Source organism: Petromyzon marinus, chromosome 37 (genome assembly GCF_048934315.1).
Source record: "Petromyzon marinus isolate PM22_M1 ecotype Great Lakes invasive population chromosome 37, UKy_Petmar_22M1.pri1.0, whole genome shotgun sequence".
Taxonomy (NCBI): domain Eukaryota; kingdom Metazoa; phylum Chordata; class Hyperoartia; order Petromyzontiformes; family Petromyzontidae; genus Petromyzon; species Petromyzon marinus.
In genome coordinates this window covers 12,866,867-12,885,967 of record NC_133703.1, presented here as the reverse complement: position 1 = coordinate 12,885,967, position 19,101 = coordinate 12,866,867, and the positions used below count along the sequence as shown (strand labels likewise).

At 51.5% G+C, this 19,101-nt stretch overlaps 1 protein-coding gene across 4 annotated transcripts in view; it reads right to left on the bottom strand.

Annotated features, from left to right (window-relative positions):
* Positions 1 to 19,101, bottom strand: part of ANKFN1 (ankyrin repeat and fibronectin type III domain containing 1) — a 254,019-nt gene that overhangs the window by 92,371 nt on the left and 142,547 nt on the right. Inside the window, exon 1 of one of the 4 annotated variants that reach the window (XM_076072301.1) lies at positions 1,970 to 2,207. The exons of the other annotated variants lie outside the window; for them this stretch is intronic. The gene's annotated coding sequence lies outside the window, so the exon portion shown is untranslated. Of the gene's footprint in view, positions 1 to 1,969; positions 2,208 to 19,101 lie in introns of those variants that run through there. 4 annotated transcript variants of the gene reach the window in all.

The window sequence follows — 19,101 nt, the reverse complement described above, 5'->3', positions numbered from 1 at the left end:
CAATCGCCCGGATGCACTCGAGTCCCAAGTTGCCTGCAACTCTGTGCTCTGTTGCCACCGTTATTCGATCTCCGACGAGTTTTTGATTCCCGTTATTATCGCGAATTCATCATCACGGTCCACGGGCAGGTAGCCCGTCGGTGTCCACTGCACATTTCGTCACTTGTCTCCAACTTTCCTCTGCCTCGTGCCAAGACGCTCAAGGAGCGGACACGTCTCCCTGGCACCAATCTCTTATGTTATCCTGGTCAAGCCATTCTCGGTGAGGTCTTCCTCTCTTCCATTTTTCCAAACAACAACAACACCAACACTTTGAATGTCCCTGTTGTTGTCCATCCTACACGCGTGTTAAAATAGCGCCACTTTCATTCTCATTACTGGCTGCATCATCAGGAAATCTTCTTCGATGTTGGTTTAACGCGAAGGCTTTCGCGACCAATGTTATTCATAATAAAGGTTTTCGGGTTGGACAACGTAAGAATGAATGAGTCATAACCCTCGAACACCCGACACAGCCAGTAAGGGTTCGTCACGTAAACAAAACGCGCCAATGAGTTACTACTTCAGCCCACCGGTGTGTTGGAGAGTACATTATATGTTGCAACCTTTATGTCCAGCTTAGACGCAGTATATCCTTCTGTAGCAATACTTTTAGAGCGCCAATATCCATACTCTTTGGTTCTATTGGGTAAAGTCACGTAGGTGATTTATTTTATTTTCACCTACGTGACTTTACCCAATAGAACCAAAGAGTATGGATCCTAGCAGTCACGAAAGCTTTAAATCTAGAAGTGCCAATATCCTCTTGTCAGTCGTTTGTAATATCCAAGTCCCCATTTGTCCATGAGTACATTGCTCAGATTGCCATCCCAGGCCATGTGCTCTTAAAAAAAAATTTCACACTTGTTCAAAACACCAAAACGACGAAGCGTCCAGCAACCAACAGCACTACTAAAGCTGTAAATAGCCGAGAGCTAAGACGCTTTGGTAGCGATGGGTGGGTTGGGCACGGTGGTGCAGCTGTGAGCGCTCTGCCCTCCGAACCCGGCGACCTGAGTTTGATTCCCGGCCATCGCTGGCTGGAATCAGCGGCGAGATGCATAGCGATGCCTTCATCCAGCGGTGGATAGATGACGGGAAGCTTTCTCTCCGTCAGGTGTGCCAGTGACAATGTCTGCCCGCACTCTGTGATGTACTCGACAGATGAGCATCCTCTATCGTTGGCGTGCGATGTTTGAGTGACGCTCGCGACTCCGCACAGCTGGATTCAAGAAATCCCATTGCTGCCATCTCGCGCCCACCCTCCGCAGTAGAATATCTCCGACAGCACCGAATGTGTTTTTTTGCTGTTTTTGACTCAATGCGCTCCTCGTGTAACAATCTATCCGGTCCTGGGCACTTCTAAACACGTCCTCACCTCGTAAAGTCCCTCTCCGATCACTCGAGCAGAGACTACGACCACAGTGGCTGACCGTAACCGCTGGGCACAAGTTTGTTGTTCACCCCCCCCCCCCGCCGCGGCACCTACGATTAGCACGGTTTGCTACGTACGGTGCGAAAGAAGTTGAACATTAAGTATACACACGCATACAAAGCGGCTCAAAAATGGTCCAATTCCGCTGAGACGTTTGTGCGAACGCTCACCCCGCACCCCTCCATTGCCTCTCAATCCACTGCTGAATGGGTGCCTCGCCAGCCAGCACACGTCTCTCAGCGTGACCCCCAAAACACAACACCCGGGAGACGGAGAGACGGAGCGAGCGAGAGAGAGAGACACACGCACGTATGTCGAACTCCGCACTCCCTATGAGGGCCGTTGGCTACGTACGGTGCGAAAGAAGTTGGACACACACACACGCGCACGGTACTTCATCGGAGAGGAAGCTCAAGAACCCTCGCACACAGAATGCGCGCACGCCAACGAGCCGAGGATTCCTTCCCGCGCGCCGTGGCCGCCTCGCGGATTTACCGGCTCGAGCGTGGGGAGGCCGCCGCCGCCGCCGCTGCTGCGCCCTGCTGGGCTACTCCTCCTGCTGCTGCTGCACCACCTCCTCCTCCACCTCGTTGCAGCGTCGGAGAGTAACTCGCTCCCGGCGAGAGGACGCGGGCCCCACGCGGGGACTCATGCTCCCCGGCTGAGCCGCTGTAAAGACGAAGCTGCCACCACCACCACCACCAACACCCCACGGCTCTTCCTCCGTGCGCGACGGAATTCGCGCTCGCTTCCCCCCACCAACCCCCCACCAACCCCCCACCTCCACTCCTGCCCCCTCGGAGATGAAGCTCAAACCCCGGTGACGCGGGGGGGGGGGGTCTCGTAAACCGCAGGATGTCAACCCTCCACCCCCCTCGCTTTGACCTCGCGAAGCAAGCAACGTCTTTCGTGCGCTGCACGTGAGCCCGCCCAATAGACGAACAAAAAACTCGGGGCACTCCGCTCTCGTCCTCCAAAAAGCTGCCTTCCGATAGTCCCCTCCCTCCCTCTCCCCTCCCTCCCTCCAGCAGAGGAAATTAAATAAATATGCACGACGTCCTCCTCCTCCTCCTCCTACCCCCCACCACCACCACCACCAACCACAAGCCCCTCAATGCTTCTCTGCATCTCTCTTCTCTACGCCTTGTTTGCTTTCAAAGGTTGCAGCCATGGCGACGCGAGTGAGCGTCAGGGTAAGGCGGGCGAGCTGTACGGAGGGGAACGCACGGACGGACACGCACGAGCACACACACACACACACGCACGTGCGCACGTGCGTGTGCGTGTGTGTGTGGAACTTCTTTCGCACCGTACGTAGTCAGCCGCGCTAATCCGGAGGTGCGAAAGGAGGGGGGGGGGGGGGGGAAACGATAACAAACTACTAAACACAAAAACTCGTCTAAAGAAATTAGTTCGTCAAGATTATTCAAAAGTGCATCAGAGCTCCCAATGGCGTCCTAAAATCGGAAGAGCGTTCCAGACGGCCACATCATCAAGATCACCATCATCGACGTTAACATCCCACACTTCCTCATCATGCAGATACCTCTTCAACATCATCACCACTATCAACATCATCACCATCATGTACTATGAACTTCTTTCGTACCGTACGTAGCCAAACCGTGCTAATCGGCGGTGCGGGGGGGGGGGGGGGGAATGACACCAAACTAAACACAAACATCAGTTCTAAAGAGATGTGTTTGTCAATCTAGACGATGATGTAAAACTGCCTTAGCTCCCAGTGGCCTTCCTAACATCGGACTGCAGAGCGTTCCAGACGGCCGCAGAAGCGCCGCATCTGGAAGCGCCGCGCGATGACGCGGTGACTACCGCCTTTGTTCGACGACTGGCGGTGGATGGGGGGGGGGGGTGGATTGGGGGGGGGGGGATTGGGGGTGGATGGGGGGGTGGATTGGGGAGGGGGGTTACACAAAGATTAAGCAACATTCTTTCACGCCGCAAAACTCGTGTGCGAAAGTCGCTAATTGTTTTACGGGACCTCGACTTGATTCTCGCTGCTCGCTCAGAATGTTTCATTCACAAGAGACCGCTGCCCTCCCGCGCGACTCGTGAAACACCAGCGGGCGGGGTGGGGGCGGGGTGGGGGGGGTGGAGCGATGCGGAGAAGCGCGCCCTCTAGTGGCGAGCAAGCGACGAAGGCGTCCCGCGACCACCACCGAGAGGCGACAGCGCCACTCTTGAGGTTGCTCTGACGTCGGTGCCTCTTAGCCCCCCCCCCCTTCTACCCCGGGGTCAATATTCCGATGCGACCCTTTGACCGGGAGGGAGACGACCCCCCCCGCCCCCCCCCCTCCTCTCGGATCTCGGCGCTGATCAGCACGAACTGGGCCAAATCCGGAGGAGATCTCTCGTGATGCCGGAACGCAAGGCGGGCAACCATCGCTCGTTTTGTACTGAGGTGACGCGGGGCCGGGATGTGAGCCGAGACCTCCATCAGAAACAACGTGAGTTTTCAATCTAAATGGTCTAAAAGTGCATAGCTCCAGTAGGTTCCTAATATCGGAAGGAAGAGCGTTCCAGACGGCCGCAGAAGCGCATCTGAAAGCGCGAGATGCGGTGACCACCGCCTTTGTCCAATGGTTAGCCAGCAGCTGCTTCTGCGAGGATGACTGCCGGAGTTTGCGTGATGGTTCTGTTCCTTGACGAGATCAGCAAGGTGTTGTGGTTCATTTGTGGCAAGCAAGGACTGTGTACAACATACAGAGCGTCCTTTGTTGCTGAAAGCCTCACTGAATTACAAAACACTTTTTTTCTGAAGGATCCTTAGTGTCGTGGTAGCGAGCTGTTAACTACCTCGCCTGGTATGCAGGAGGTCGTGGGTTCAATTCCGACATCTGTATATTTGGAGTTTGCGTGTCTCTCTGCCCGTGGTCTCGTGGATTTTTCTCCGGTTCCTCCGGTTTTCCCTTCCACATTTAGAAGCAACGTCACGCGTTAAGAGTATTTGACTGCTATACACTTCCACATGATCAGCCACTTTGTCGAGCTATCATTTGTGGCCTGGTCGCTTCTGAAAAAAGAGTTAACATAGCGCAGAGAGCCTTACCTGGAAACATAAAAAATAGTTCGTGGTTTAGTTTCAGTTTAATTTGAAAAAGTTTAAGTTATATGAGGAATGTTCCCATAAAGACATAACAGAGAGCACTTTGTTAACCTAGCGGGCAGGTCAAGGTAGTGGGTGTGGAGGGAGAGGCGTGGGGGGTGACGCAGGGCGAGTCGGGATTTCAATCTCGACAACGACCTTGGCCGTGGCCCGGAATCAAACAGCGCCACCGGGAATCCGAGGCATTTGTCCTCTATGGATGGGGCGACGCGATAGAGACGACACACACACTACGTCGACACACACACACGACGTTGACACACACGACGTTTACACGCACACACCACGTCGACACACACACACACGACGTTGACACACACGACGTTGACACACACACACTACGTCGACACACACACGACGTTGACACACACACGCAACGTTGACACACACACACTACGTCGACACACACACACGACGTTGACACACACACACGACGACACACACACACTACGTTGACACACACACACTACGTTGACACACACACGACGTTGACACACACACACTACGTCGACACACACACACACTACGTTGACACACACACACAACGTCGACACACACACACTACGTCGACACACACACACTACGTTGACACACACACACACAACGTCGACACACACACACACACTACGTTGACACACACACACGACGTTGACACACACACACTACGTCGACACACACACTACGTTGACACACACACACAACGTCGACACACACACACTACGTCGACACACACACACGACGTTGACACACACACACTACGTCGACACACACACACTACGTTGACACACACACACTACGTTGACACACACACACTACGTCGACACACACACACTACGACACACACACACGACGTTGACACACACACACTACGACACACACACGACGTCGTCACACACGACGGAAGTTGCTGCTGCTCACGTGTGAAAAATAACTTTGGAGTTAATCGGATTTCTCCTCCAGTGTAACACAGAAATTCTGATCGTGACACAAGCGGTCTCGCGTTGCCCCCCGGGGCGGAGTGGAGGCTGTTACCAAGAATGCCGTCACGTGCACACGTGGACATTTTAACAACAGCAACAAGAACAACATATACCCCTGAGAAGAAAAATAATCCCGTGACCCCAGCTGCCCATGAATAAGGGTGCTGCTGTTGTGTGCGTGGGTATGTCACCCACCCACAACAAATAATGAACTGTACGTCACCCAGACACTTAGGAGGCTACGCCTGCAGTAAACGCTGCCCAGTGTTGTGTCTGTCCCGAGCGTGAACGTAGAGATTTGCGGTGTTCCCTGCATACATTACCACTGCATCGCCGCTTACCCCCAGGGAATCCAGTGCCAAGCAACATTTGAATACGGACGAGCTCGAAAAGTCTGAGCGGGCCCATTGGGCAAATCTAATCACAAGAGGTGTAACGGATGCAGGATATTCCGGGTTGTTATTTTTTTTTGCAGCGTTGTGAATGCAGCGGCTGCCGATAGCTGCGAGGGCCCCACGTCGCACAGCGTACGGACAGCACACAAAGACAAAGATCCCCCTGCCCACCGTGTAGCCTTCACAGACTGCTGGGGCAAGTGCGGTCAGCGAGTAGCACCATGAAGGCCGGCACTGTGGCACACGAGGGGACGCGTGGCCAGCACCACGCCCGGCCGCACTTTGTCTCCCCAGTGGCGATGTATGCACACTTCACCAGATACTCGTTTGAGGCTGAGTCCACCTAGGGGAGGCCCAGAACCGGCTCAGATAGCGCGAACTGCGACACACACGCCGCGACTTACACGCGCGATTCGATGCAAGTTCGATGCATGTTCATGTTATCGCGGGCTCATGAGTCGATGTTGGAACGTCACCAGAAGCCGAGGAATCTTCGATGGATCGGTTAATGCGCAAGCGAGCTTCCCGGCGTCGTTGAGAGGTGGCGGCGACTTGGGGAGGCCTTCATCCAGCAGTGGATTGACCATTGACGGTGATGATGATGAATTGACGTTGGTGAATCGATGCATCCTGGCTTGTGCGAGGAGGAAGTTGGCAGTGCAAATCCGGAGGTGGTCAATGAGCGGGTGTCTGGTGTGATGAGCGAATATCGTAAGCCTCCCCTCGGTCAACTCAGCCTAAAACAAGCACCTGGTCGCGGTGTGTCAAAGGTCAGCATTGGGGAGACAAAGGCGGCCTTGGCGTGGTGCAGGCCACCCCACCGCCTCGTGTGCCATGGTGCCGGCCTTCATAGGTGCTCGCTGACAGCACTTGCCCCAAACGGTCTGTTAAAGGCTATACGTAGGATAATTTGTCTTTGGTGTGAGGAGTTGAGAGTTTGACCCGGTTAACACAGCAGCCCTCTGGTTGTCGTGCTGCAGACAGCCAACCCGGACAAGTTCGTGGCTTTTCGCCTGATTTCTGCACTCAATCATCCTGTCCGCGAGTCCTATTTAGCCCCGCTTAATTGATGTCATTGTGGTCATTGTCGTACAGTATTATGGATCGTACAGCAGTTCGAGATGCAATGGTATTAATGAGGCTAGGTAAAATGGTATTGCTGTTACACCTCCCACTGTTCAACATGAGCAGCACAGAGAGTGAGCAGTTGGTTGGCTCTCGGTCTGAAAGTTGCCAAGTTAAGTTCAGAGGGTGGGGGGCGTTGATGAGCTTCAGAGTGGAGCGGTATGGGGTGGGATGTGATGGATGAGACAGCAGCAGCAGCAGCAGAAGCCCCAGAAGCAAATGGCAAGTCCCGTGGCGAGAGGGCCGGATGAGTGCGGCGAGCGGCTTGGCAGGCAGGGGGAGACGGCGGAGAGGCGACGAGACGGGAGGGGTGGGCCGGACACAGACAGACGCAAGACGGGGGGTGGGTTTGGTTGGATTCTATCGGTGACTTTGAGCGTTATAGAGGCGACCAGGTTGGTGGACTCTGAGGGGCACCTAACCGGCAACGCGTAGAATTGCCGGGGTTCGAATGCAGGCAGCCGCTCTCAGGTTAAACTTGGCTCACGCGCGGAGCGGTAAGGACGGTCCTGTCATGTAAAAGTCAAAGTGATTTCCTGTCCCAAGTTAGCATTGGTGTTTATCTATTTGTAGACCTAAGCCAGTGGTGGAAATTACACAGTACTATGGCAAGGGGCGAGTCTACTCATGGGACAAGCGCTTTTGACTTCACATCAAAGTGGTGCCTGTTTTATCGGCCCCAAAGAGATGATGGGGTGATTCCATCCCTGACCAGTATCGAACTGGGAGCCATTCGCTCTACCGCGTGTTCTGGCCTAAAAAAAAAAACACTTTTATATTCGCCCACAACACAGTGTACAAAAATACGGTGCGGTAGATATCTGAATTGACTAATTAATATGATCATTCTTATTCCTATACAGTACAGTAATTCACACAAATGCCACGTGTGCAGTTGCTGCCGGTAGAACGAGAATCTTTGAACTCGCTCAACGACAGGCAGCACAAGAAAAGCAACACAAACACAGGTGCGGGTGTGCTCGAAGCAGCGGACGGGAGGGTTGTATGGGGGCTCTGTCCTTCTGCCGTGGCGAGAGAGCGAGCGCACGCACGTGGGCCACACGCCGTGAACGAAGCGCGCAGGCCGACATCCAGTCGCGTCCGCTCGCACGACCGCTCCGTGACCGCGCTTCGCACAACTAAGACGGGAGAGGAGAGGTCCTCATCCTTGCGGTCAAGAGCCTCCAAGAGCGGGCTGGTTGCGCGTGCACGGGAGGAACGTTCACGTGAACGAGGGTTTCACGTTGGCCCGACGTTTGTTTTGTGTTAAACACGACGACGACGACGCCGCCGCCGCCGCCGCCGTGGCCGTCGCAATCGCTCCCCTCGAGCCGCCGGCCGCCTCATTGCAATGCCGCCAGCCGTGCGATATTTCAATGAGCTCTCCGCTTTAAACACCTGCCTGACGCTACGTAACAGTAATTTTAAAAAAATAAACCAACGCACGCCACGCGCTGTTATAAAAGCGGGCGTCACCGTCACAGCTGGAGAAGCGTTGGGCCCCCGGGACGGGACGGGGGGCTCCTCCTGCGAGCGGAGGGGCTCCGGACCGCGAGCTCGGACGCTGCGTGGAGACCGCCGAACTAGAGGGAGCACCGTGCGTGGAGTCGGGGGGGGGGCCTTAACGATCCCCGCAACGAGCGCCGGGCGCATCGTGAAAGCGGCGACCGCAACCGTTCCGGGCCTTCCGACCGTGCATCTCCTGGCGTGGATATTTTTTTATTTCACCTTCATTTAACCAGGTAAAACCACGGCCACAGCGGTTTGTTTTGAGAGCTCGACCCAAACAAAGTTGGGAGCCTGGATTCGACTGCCACGAACACAAACGCTTGCTTCAAGAGTCACCTGTTGGCATAGACAAAGACCCCTCGTGTATCCTTAACAGACTGTCGGGGCAAGTGCTGTTGGCGAGCACCTATGAATACTGGCACGGCACACGAGGGGTTGGGTGGCCAGCACCACACCCGACCGCCTTTGTCTCTCCAGTGGCGATGTTTTTGTAGACACCGCCCCAGGTATTCATTGAGACTGACTCAACCAGCGTAGCGCTAACCGCTGCACCACCGCTCTCGTCAGAGCACCCGCGTGGCCAGACGTTTTACGACGAATCGCCGATTGCGCTTCGACGGTAAATCTTCCAACGTGCACTTGATCGACACGTGAAATGAACCGCACCCGTTGTGCATTTTGCACAACTCCACAGCGAAGAAATGTAGCCTCGCAAACGACAGTGTCCACCTGGAACAAGATGCAAAATATGAAACCCACGATGTCATCTGTTAACCCAGGAACGGCTCCGTCACAATCAAGCCGCACGCACGAGAGGGCTACGCTCGAGCGCTCGTGTCACGCCATGCAATTCCCAAGGGACAACCGCACGCTTTAAATCCTTTTTTTCCCCTCCCTTCATCTCACAAAGCTCTTCCAAACGTTTAACTCAAAGAGTTACGGGGCTAGGAAAAGAGAGTTCAGAAATGTCAAAGCTCCACAAGAAACAATCGGCACGATGAGATTCGTCAAGGGTTTTTTCTTTCTCTCTCCCCCTGACCTAGGACAAAGGTCACGTGACACACGGCAGCAGCTCGTTATTTATTCACACCCCGAGTCCCAATTTCTTTTCGGTCAGGATGAGCCCATCACTAAACTCATTGAGGCAAACATTACGCAAGTGCCCTCACTGACTGTCTCACAGAGGAACGGAGAGCGACACACGCCAGAAGGACAGGAGTTAGAATATTCCCCCCTCACGTATTGTCGTGCGTGGCCAAACATGCAAATCGGAGGTGCGGGGGAAAGGACGACAAACTGAACACACAAAACAGTTCTGCAGAAATTACTTTTCAATAGAGACGATTTGAAAGTGCATAGCTCCAGTGGCTTCCTCGTGTCGGAAGGAAGAGCGTTTCAGACGGCCGCAGAAGCGCAGACCGCCGCAGAGGCGCATGAGACCACACACGCGATGTTTGATTACTGGCAGAAAGCGAGGTCACGGTGCGCCGTGCGGACTGCAGGGCTTTGTTGGACATACTGCATTCTGCCATGGGAATGTGCATTTACACCACTGGCTCAGAGCCACGGGGATACGTTGCCATCACTTTGCTGATTCTGAGCAGAGAGACGTTTAGACTTTACCTGAACGTTCACAATCGACTTGTGTTGGGATGGAGCAGAGCGGTGAATTTGAGACAGAAATTCGGAAATCCCCGGACCTCTCTCATCTCCCCCTCGTATCTGATACCACGGTCCTATTGCACTGCACTAGTCGCTGCTACTCCCATCTATCACCGTATCCTCAGCAATATTACGGCTACAATGTTTCTTTACTATGTTTTATGTATAGACCCACTGAGCAATGTAGCTTTTTTTCAACAGTGACCTGGCCACAAATGATAGCTAAACGAAGTGGCTCATCATGTGGAAATGTATAGCAGCCAAATACCCTGAACGCGTAATGTTGATTCTGAATGCGGAGCGAAAAACCGGAGGACCCAGATATAAATCCACGCGAACTCCAAATATACAGCAGCAGGCGCCAGGGTCGGGATCGAACCCACAACCTCCTGGATACCAGGCGAGGCAGTTAACATCTCCTAGCCACCGTGGTCCGATTGCACTGCACTGGTGGCTGCTGTTCCCCATTTATCACTTAATCCCCATCAGTATAAAGAATGATGATATTCATAATAACACTATGCAACACAATTTTTGTTCCTGGATAGTAAGTATTATTTCCTAATTGCTTATGCCTAAAAAGTATAGAAAATGACTATTATTCTCCACAAATCAATTTATAACATTTTTGACATGCGTTTTTCTGGATTGTTTTGTTGTTATTCTGTCCCTCACTATTCAAATAAACCTACCATTAAATTATAGACTGATCATTTCTTTGTCAGTGGGCAACCGTACAAAATCAGCAGGGGATCAAATACTTTTTTCCCCTCACTGTATACTAAAGGAATACAATAAATTACTACAAAAGATTTAGAAGTGAGTCGTTTGTCGAGATTTACGATTATACTGTAAATAACTTTCACGAATCAGCCCCCAAATAAAGTCTCCCATCAAGTCATCGTGATACTGTCCTTGGTAGCGGCGTTAAAAGTCTCAGTATATCCTGGTGGAAGCGCTCGCCTTGCTCCTCCAATTACGCTCCCATGTTCTCCTTGAATTTATCAAGATGAGCATCAAGGATATGGACTTTGAGGGACACCAGAGTCTCAACCAGCTCCACGTAGTTTTCGACCTTGTGATTGCCCAGGAAGCCACGAACCACTGCGACAAAGTTGTTCCAAGCCGCTTTCCCCTTACTAGTGAGCTTATTGGGAAATTCATTGCACTCCAGGATCTTCTTTATCTGTGGTCCGATGAAGACACCGGCTTTGACCTTTACCTCAGACAGCTTAGGGAAGAAGTCTTGAAGGTACTTAAAGGCTGCGGACTCCTTATCTACAGCTCTGACAAATTGTTTCATGAGGCCCAATTTGATTTGCAGTGGTGGCATCAGCACCTTCCGGTGGTCCACCAGTGGCTCCCACTTGACGTTGCTCCTCCCCACAGAGAACTCGGTCTGCTGTGGGCAGTCCCGCCTGTGGTAGTGCGCCTTGGTGTCCCTGCTGTCCCAAAGGCAACGATAGCAGGGAAACTTGGTAAAACCACCTTGGAGACTCATGAGGAATGCCACCATTTTGAAGTCTCCGATGACCTCCCAGCCGTACTGATCATACTTCAAGGCGTCCAGCAAGGTCTTGATGCTGTTGTAATCCTCTTTGAGGTGCACCGAGTGAGCCAGGAGAAGAGACGGGTAGTTGTTACTATTATGGAGCAGCAGCACGGCTTTTAGGCTCCTGGATGAGTTGTAAATGAAGAGGCGCCACTCATTCTGGTTACAGGTGATTCTGATTGCCTCGAACAGACTGGTCACATTGTGGTAGAAGCAGAGCCCATCTTGACGGGTGAAAAAGCTGCAAAAAGGTTGGTGACGCTTCCTCTGATCTGCGACTTGCACACTTTCATCCAACAAGTTCCACTGCTTGAGCCTAGACGTCAAAAGCTCGGCATTGGACTTGGTGAGACCAAGATCTCTGATCAAGTCGTTGAGGTCTTTTTGGTTGGGGTAGTATGGGTTTCTCTCTTCAGCTCCAGCTCTGAAATTGTCATCTGGATCTACAACGTCTTCCTCGCTCTCTGACTTGCTGCTCTCTTCTAAAGACGGCTGCTCTCTCTCCGGAGGAGTGGGAATGGGGAGCTCATGGCAGTGTGGCACTGGGGCGATGGATGAAGGACGGTCCGGACACGTGATAGTAGGTGCATTCTTGCCAGTTCGACGTTTAGAAGGGTCCACCATGCAGAAGTAGCAGTTGCTTGAGTGGGCAGTGGGTTCCCGTGTGTAAGAGATTCTCGCAACATTTTTCATGTATGATCTATTTTTTCAATAACATTGAAAATTGTAAAACATTAAAAAAAAAAATTACAATTGTAATTTTTTTTAAAATTACAATTGTAATTTTTTTTACAAATTCTATAACATTAAATTCCGAGCAACAATTGAACATCTTACCTTCCAAAGTTTTTTTTTGCATTGCTCGCAGGTGAAGTGAGGTGCCCAGGATTGTCTTCATCCCCAACAGGTATGCCGAAATATGCCTTGTAGGCCTCACACATCTTAGCAGATGCTTCCACAGAGCACTTTGTCGCTCGTCTTAATAAATTGGCTGCAGCCAGAGCACGAGACGTCTGCCGGATGCTCGCAGCCTCTTGATGCCATCTCAGAAAAATGCAGATATGTATCCACTTAGGCAGCTGGAATTAAGTAATACTATTTATATTACTGGAAAGTTCTGGAATGTTCGAGAAGTTACTCCAAGTTTACTCAGCACTGAATCTATCTGGAATGTTCTGGAAAATAGGTAGATTTAAAAAAATATCACTGTCCTGGTCACAAAAGCAAAGTCTGTGGGGAATAATAGCAATTTTTCTGTACTTTTGAGGCATAAGCAATTAGGTAATAACACTTACTACCCAGGAACAAATTGTTTTTTTGTTACACAGTGTAATAATACGAGTTCTATCTCAATCCACTGCTGCTCGAAGTCCTCTACAGCACCACGGAGGCCCTGAGGGTTGTCTGACTATACTTCACGTCACTGGTCAGAGCATAGCGCAAAATAAACATCGGCGTCATTGTGGAGAGTACAAATAACGAACTATACGAGCAGGCAATTAAACTCGGTAATATGTTCATCTCCGTAACAAATATTAAAGCATGTTTTATACAGCCTCCACGGCCTTCTGGCAGTGCATAACATCAGCTGCATTGATTCAGTGCAAGCAAACTGTCGACCGAAGGAGATATTTTATACATTTTGTTTAAGGTATTCTCCACAATTATTATTTTTGCGTTAAGTATTTTTCTATTTTTTTGCATAATCTTAGAGCGAGAATCTTTTGCCTATAAACATATGGCAGTTCAGCGTCTGTTCAAGCAAGCCTGACTTTGTTGATGAGACGATCACGTGTTCAAATAATACAGGTTGGTGAAGGGGGGGGGGGGGGAAACCCAGGTGCTGGCTGTGTATATGTACGTACGTACGTTGAACTTCTTTCGCACCGTAGGCAACCCTGGTAAATCGGAGGTGCCAATTATGATACCACTCGCCACCAACGATACCCACGGCCGGGAATTGAACACAGGTCCGCAGGTTTCTAACGCGGTGTGAGCGTAATACGCGCTGCACCACCACTCGAAAGCCCAATCCTCGGTACAGATACGAAGAGAAATCTATATTTGTTTTGTTTGTAGGAAGTAAATAAATAATATGACAGCAGGGCGTGTGGAGTGTTCCAATTGGCACACTCTAACGTCGTCAAATGGAAGCATTTGGAAGACGGTTCAGCAACTCCGAGTTTGTCGCGCGCACGCGCGCTTTAAGTTGCAGTTCATTGGGTACGTTTTTTGCTCTCAATTTTGAAAATATTGTCTTCGTTTTGATGGTGTCGTTCGAGCGACCCGGCGAGACGAGCCCCTCGATTGATGGCCTTAGTCTAAGTTTTCTTGTGGTTGTTGTTGCTGTTGTTGTTTGACTTGCATCCCAACTGGGATTTTTGCACACAGCGTTGGTGTACGGTGCCATTTCAGGAATATTTTGATGTTTTTTTTCCTGGATTTTCTGTTTGCACATGCACAAAGTCACTTTAAGATGTTTTCTTGTTCATGTATTTGTTTTTTTTGTTTGTTGCGGTTGCACCTGACTCAAGAGCCGAATGGCTCACAGGGCTATACCAAAATAAATGAAACTATAAAACTATAAACTATGAAACCAATACTCCCCACGCGTCGTCGCCAATGGCGCGAGTGACACACAACTTTATTTATTTTTTCTTATGCGCGATATTTTTTTTTTATTTCTGATGTCGCGCTCAGGATGCGTCGTGTTTGTGGAGTGTACGTGGCGGTCTGGCGTCAGATCATCATAATCGAGATCCATGGGCATCATGAGCACAGCAGATTTCGTAATTTGTTTCCACTTTCCTCTGCCCTGTGCCAAAATGCTCACTTAGTGGCCGCATCTTTCTGGCACCAATCTCTTAAGTCGTCATCGTCAAGACGTTCTCTGTGAGGTCTTCTTCTCTTTACGGTTCCTCCCATTTTTCCCAACAACAACAAAAACAACAAGACTTTAAATCTTCCTGTTAATGTCCATCCTACATGTGTGTCCAAATATATGGCGTCGGATATTGCACGTGATATATTTCACCAATCTAGCACGCATGTATTTTAAAGGCGTTGAATACAACACCAAGACATGCATTTATTATTAATATTGCACTCGTATTTCCATTATCATCATCATGAGCAGTCATGATCAACCCACTGCTGGATGAAGGCCTCCCCCCAAGCCACGAGTCCTGCAAGGTAACAGTCTGGCTGGCGCCCTGCGCGCGAGCCGATTTGACCGCTCCATCTCTGCTATCCTCGTCCTCTCTGGTTATTATCACCCTCCTTGGGCTGCCACTCCGTCGCGATCCTTGACCATCGGCAGTCGTCGTCCCCATGCGGCGACGCGCCCCTCGCTGAGCCCACGTGCTTTGTTATTTTTCCCGTTCACGCTTCCAAACGTTAAACCTCTCCCCGTCCGTCGGCGCGTTTGCATCCTCGCGACCCGGTTGAATTCCCGCGTCCGCTGGTTACGCGCGCCGGGGCCGGCGCGGTCGAACGCGATCCCTGGCAGCCACGCAGAGCCGGCGGCGGCGGCAGAGAACACGACAAGACGGAGTGGAAACAAAAAGGTTGCTCGTGGGTAATGAGCCCGTGGCGTGGTAAAATTACCACGGCCTTCAGGAGCCCTCCATTAGTGTCACGGGAGGGACAATGGAGGCTGCGCCCTCCCAGGGCGCGCGTGATTACCGGAGACCACGATGCCTTGCCTAATTGCCGTGAATTGTTAAAAAATTGATATGTGACATCGGATAGGCGCAACGAAAAAGAACCTCCTGTTACAGGAACAGCAGCGGAGTGGCGGTGGGGGAGGGGGGGGGGTGTTTGAGATGGTGTGGCAGGGCAGAGGGGAGGAGGGAGGGAGCGAGCGAGCGACGTGTGGAGGAGCTAATCGTGTTTGCGTGCGTGCGTGCGTGCCGGGGATCACAGTCGCCACACTCGGTGCCCACGGCGCGAGCTGCTCGCTTGCACGCGCGAGCGCGTGCACGCTTTCATGTGCGCGCACGAGCGTCGATCTGCGAATGCATTTCGCCTGCAGCAGGTTACACGAAAAATGCACCGAGATTTCTTGCTCACACTTTTTCGCCGTGTTTCGCACGCATTCATTCGTGCGCAGAAAACGCGCGCAGCTATTTAGTTAGTTATTTATTTATATTATTTCGGGCATGGGGCCGCCGACACGCGACGACCTTGCGCTCGTGCGTGACGACGCAGGGGCCTGCAGCAGCGCAACAGCTGGCGCGCAGCTCCGGGACACGCCGACGCGCGAGTCCGCGGCCCTGTGGGAGTCTGAACCGTCAACTCCGCGCTCCGAGTGCCGGCCAGGATTACCCAACTGTCCGTGCGCGCGCGTGCGGGATGAATGTTTGTTTTGTTCCTAAGAGCCGTGACCTCACGCAGGAGTGCATTGCTGTAACCGCTCATTACGCAATGACCTCCGACCCCAACCCGCCCGCCCGGCCGCCCGCCCGCTAGCTTCGCAGGCACCCCGCGAACATCACGTGACGCGCTCGGGATCACGAATTCCAAAAATGTGGAAGTCTTGCGATAGATTTGCTCCAGAGGCGTTCGCTCATGCGAGCGTTTGTTTATTGTCGCGCCGCACTCCGCGCCCGTTGTTTTATTTCTTCCTGAGTTCGAGTCCCCGCTCAGGCTAACGTCCATTCACCGGGCAGCACACGCCAACAAACACCCCCCCCCCACCCACGAACGACAGGGCATGTGGAGGTCTCCATCCAGCAGTTGATTGCCAAAAGCTTGTAGAGTGTTATTACTGTCATTTTTATAATTATAGTTTTTTTAGACATATCGTTATGCCGCAAATAATCACGCAAGTGTATGCATTAGCCCTGCGCAATACGATTGCGCTGTGCACACAGTGGATAGTCCATCACCACCAAAGTATTCGTCGTCGTCGTCATCATAAGCAGCGGCCTCATTCAATCCACTGCTGCACAGAGGTCCAATCCACGTTTGTCGCCCAATCTCTCACGGCTCTGCGATGTAACGTTCCACCCAACACCCCAAAAACACGAGCTGATTTCATCATTACATCTCCCACCGGTGCGCGTCCGTTTAAAGACGTGTGGCCATGCCTTGGGTGCCAGTCTTTCTCGACCTCCAGCCAGTGGCGTGCGCTGCCCTACAGCTTGAATGACCTGTTTAACACGCGCATATTCCCCAACCAGTGAGTTGCTCTCAGCCTCTCACTGTAACTCCGCGCACGCGTGAGTAGCATTAGCATCGACATTAGTAATTTACAAAGGGTAACCTTGATGGTCCTAATTTGCTCGCAATATGCCTTTGGAAGAAAAGGCATATTAAAAAAAAAGTTAAACTTTTTTGAGCGCGGCATTTCTTAGCTCGGTAGTTTCATTGCCAATAGTTCAGCGGAGCGTGAATTTAATGGCGAAATTTAATGGCAGTTCAGCTGAAATGTGCACAACAAAGTGGAGTGTATTAATATCTTATTTCACACGGCGCAGCTCAGACGCTTCTGGTGAGCCGCACTTATTTATTTATTTAGCAATGGAACAAAACAAAAATCTCCCCCCGAGCGCATCACATTGGCGTATTTTGGGAATATTTTGTTGTAATTGCGAATATCGAGGCGAAAAACCCCAGAGTTCCCGGGGAAAATCTGCGCAGCTAAGGAGGAGGGGGGGTAGAGAAAAAATACCATCACACTCATAGGTGCACAGAGATGACACAACCTACTTTCTGTCATGCGTGCATGCCACAGGTCCACTGCCCTCGCAGTAACTCAACAATCCGTCCGACCGGCAGCTTTAGCCATCAATTGCTGGCATTCAAATGAACGACTTTCATTTTTCATCGATGACGGTACGGACCCCGATATTAAGCCCCTGCATTGCCGCGCTCCTTCAACGGAAGAGGAGGAGGAGCAGCAAAGCCACACCAACTCCCTCCCTCCCTCTCTCTCTGCTGAAGCCCTCTCGTCGTGGCCAGCAGCGGCGGTGGCGGACCTCCCCATTGGCACCGAGCTCAATGAACCCACTGCATTGCCGCCACCAACACACGCAAGGATAGAATTGGTACGAGGGATGAGGCGCCGTGCCAGCGTGGGCCGATGCTCAATAAAGCTCATGGAGATGTGTTGTTGTAGCCTACTGGGTGCTCCAGATGTCTTGTGACACCCCCACCCCCAATGGGTGCGAAAACAGAAAGGAATGAGCAAAGGAAGAAACGACAAAACCTTAAGTGGTCAATGAATTGGGGGTCACAAGACATCTGAACAACCCTGTAGAGATGTTTTTTTTTTAATATATCGGTAATACAGCAGTGTAATAACAACACGATACAACCCTTTGGTCAATCCACTGCTGGATGTGAACCTCCCCTTGCTATGTTGGTCACGGGGTGCTTGACCATACTTCATCAAGCCGATTAGCACAGGTTGAAACGTGTACTTAGATTATTGAGATTATTCGGCTGCTATAAATGTCCACGTGATGAGCCACTTCGTTGAGCTTTCAGTTGTGGCCAAGTCGCGTCTGGTAAAGAGCTACATAGCTCAGTGGGATTTTCCTGGTAAGATAGAAATATTTAAGTTTTATTTGAATATATTTTTAAGTGATTTATTTACCTTTCCTATACTTTGCACTGCTATCGTGTTTCTGCATTGTTTGTCGTTGGCACGTTCTGACCCCGTGCCTCGACTGGGCATCTGTAAAAAAAGAGCTTTACAGCTCATCGGATTCCCCCTACAGTATAAATAAAGATTCTGATTCTGCTTAAGGGGGTGGGGGGCTGGACCCAGGGAATTGTGTTCCAGACAGAATCTGTCACTGATGGTAGCCGTGGCCGGGAATTTAATTGGGCAGGCTCATACCACAGTGTCCTGGCCACAACTCTTCACCCAATACAGTGGTTGCCCTTTGGAGAGACTCGCCGCGTCATATCAATGTGGAATTTCCGCCACGGGCACAGGGCTGTAAACGGGAGCTGAGCGCTAAATGCCTCAATGCTCATTTGAGCTCCTACGTGTCCCGGAGGTCACGCTGACTGTGGCACATGGTGTGTGTGTGTGTGTGCGCACCGCGTAGCTCTCCACTGCAGCACACGAGACAATTGGCAATTATTATCTCACGCGGCCAATGTTGTGACGGTTATCGCGACGCTTCTGTGGAGGTGAATTAGCACTCGATGATGTGGAGGTGATTTAGCACTCGATTATGATGTGGAGGCGATTCAGCACTCGATGATGATGTGGAGGTGATTCAGCACTCGATGGATGATGTGGAGGTGATTCAGCACTCGAT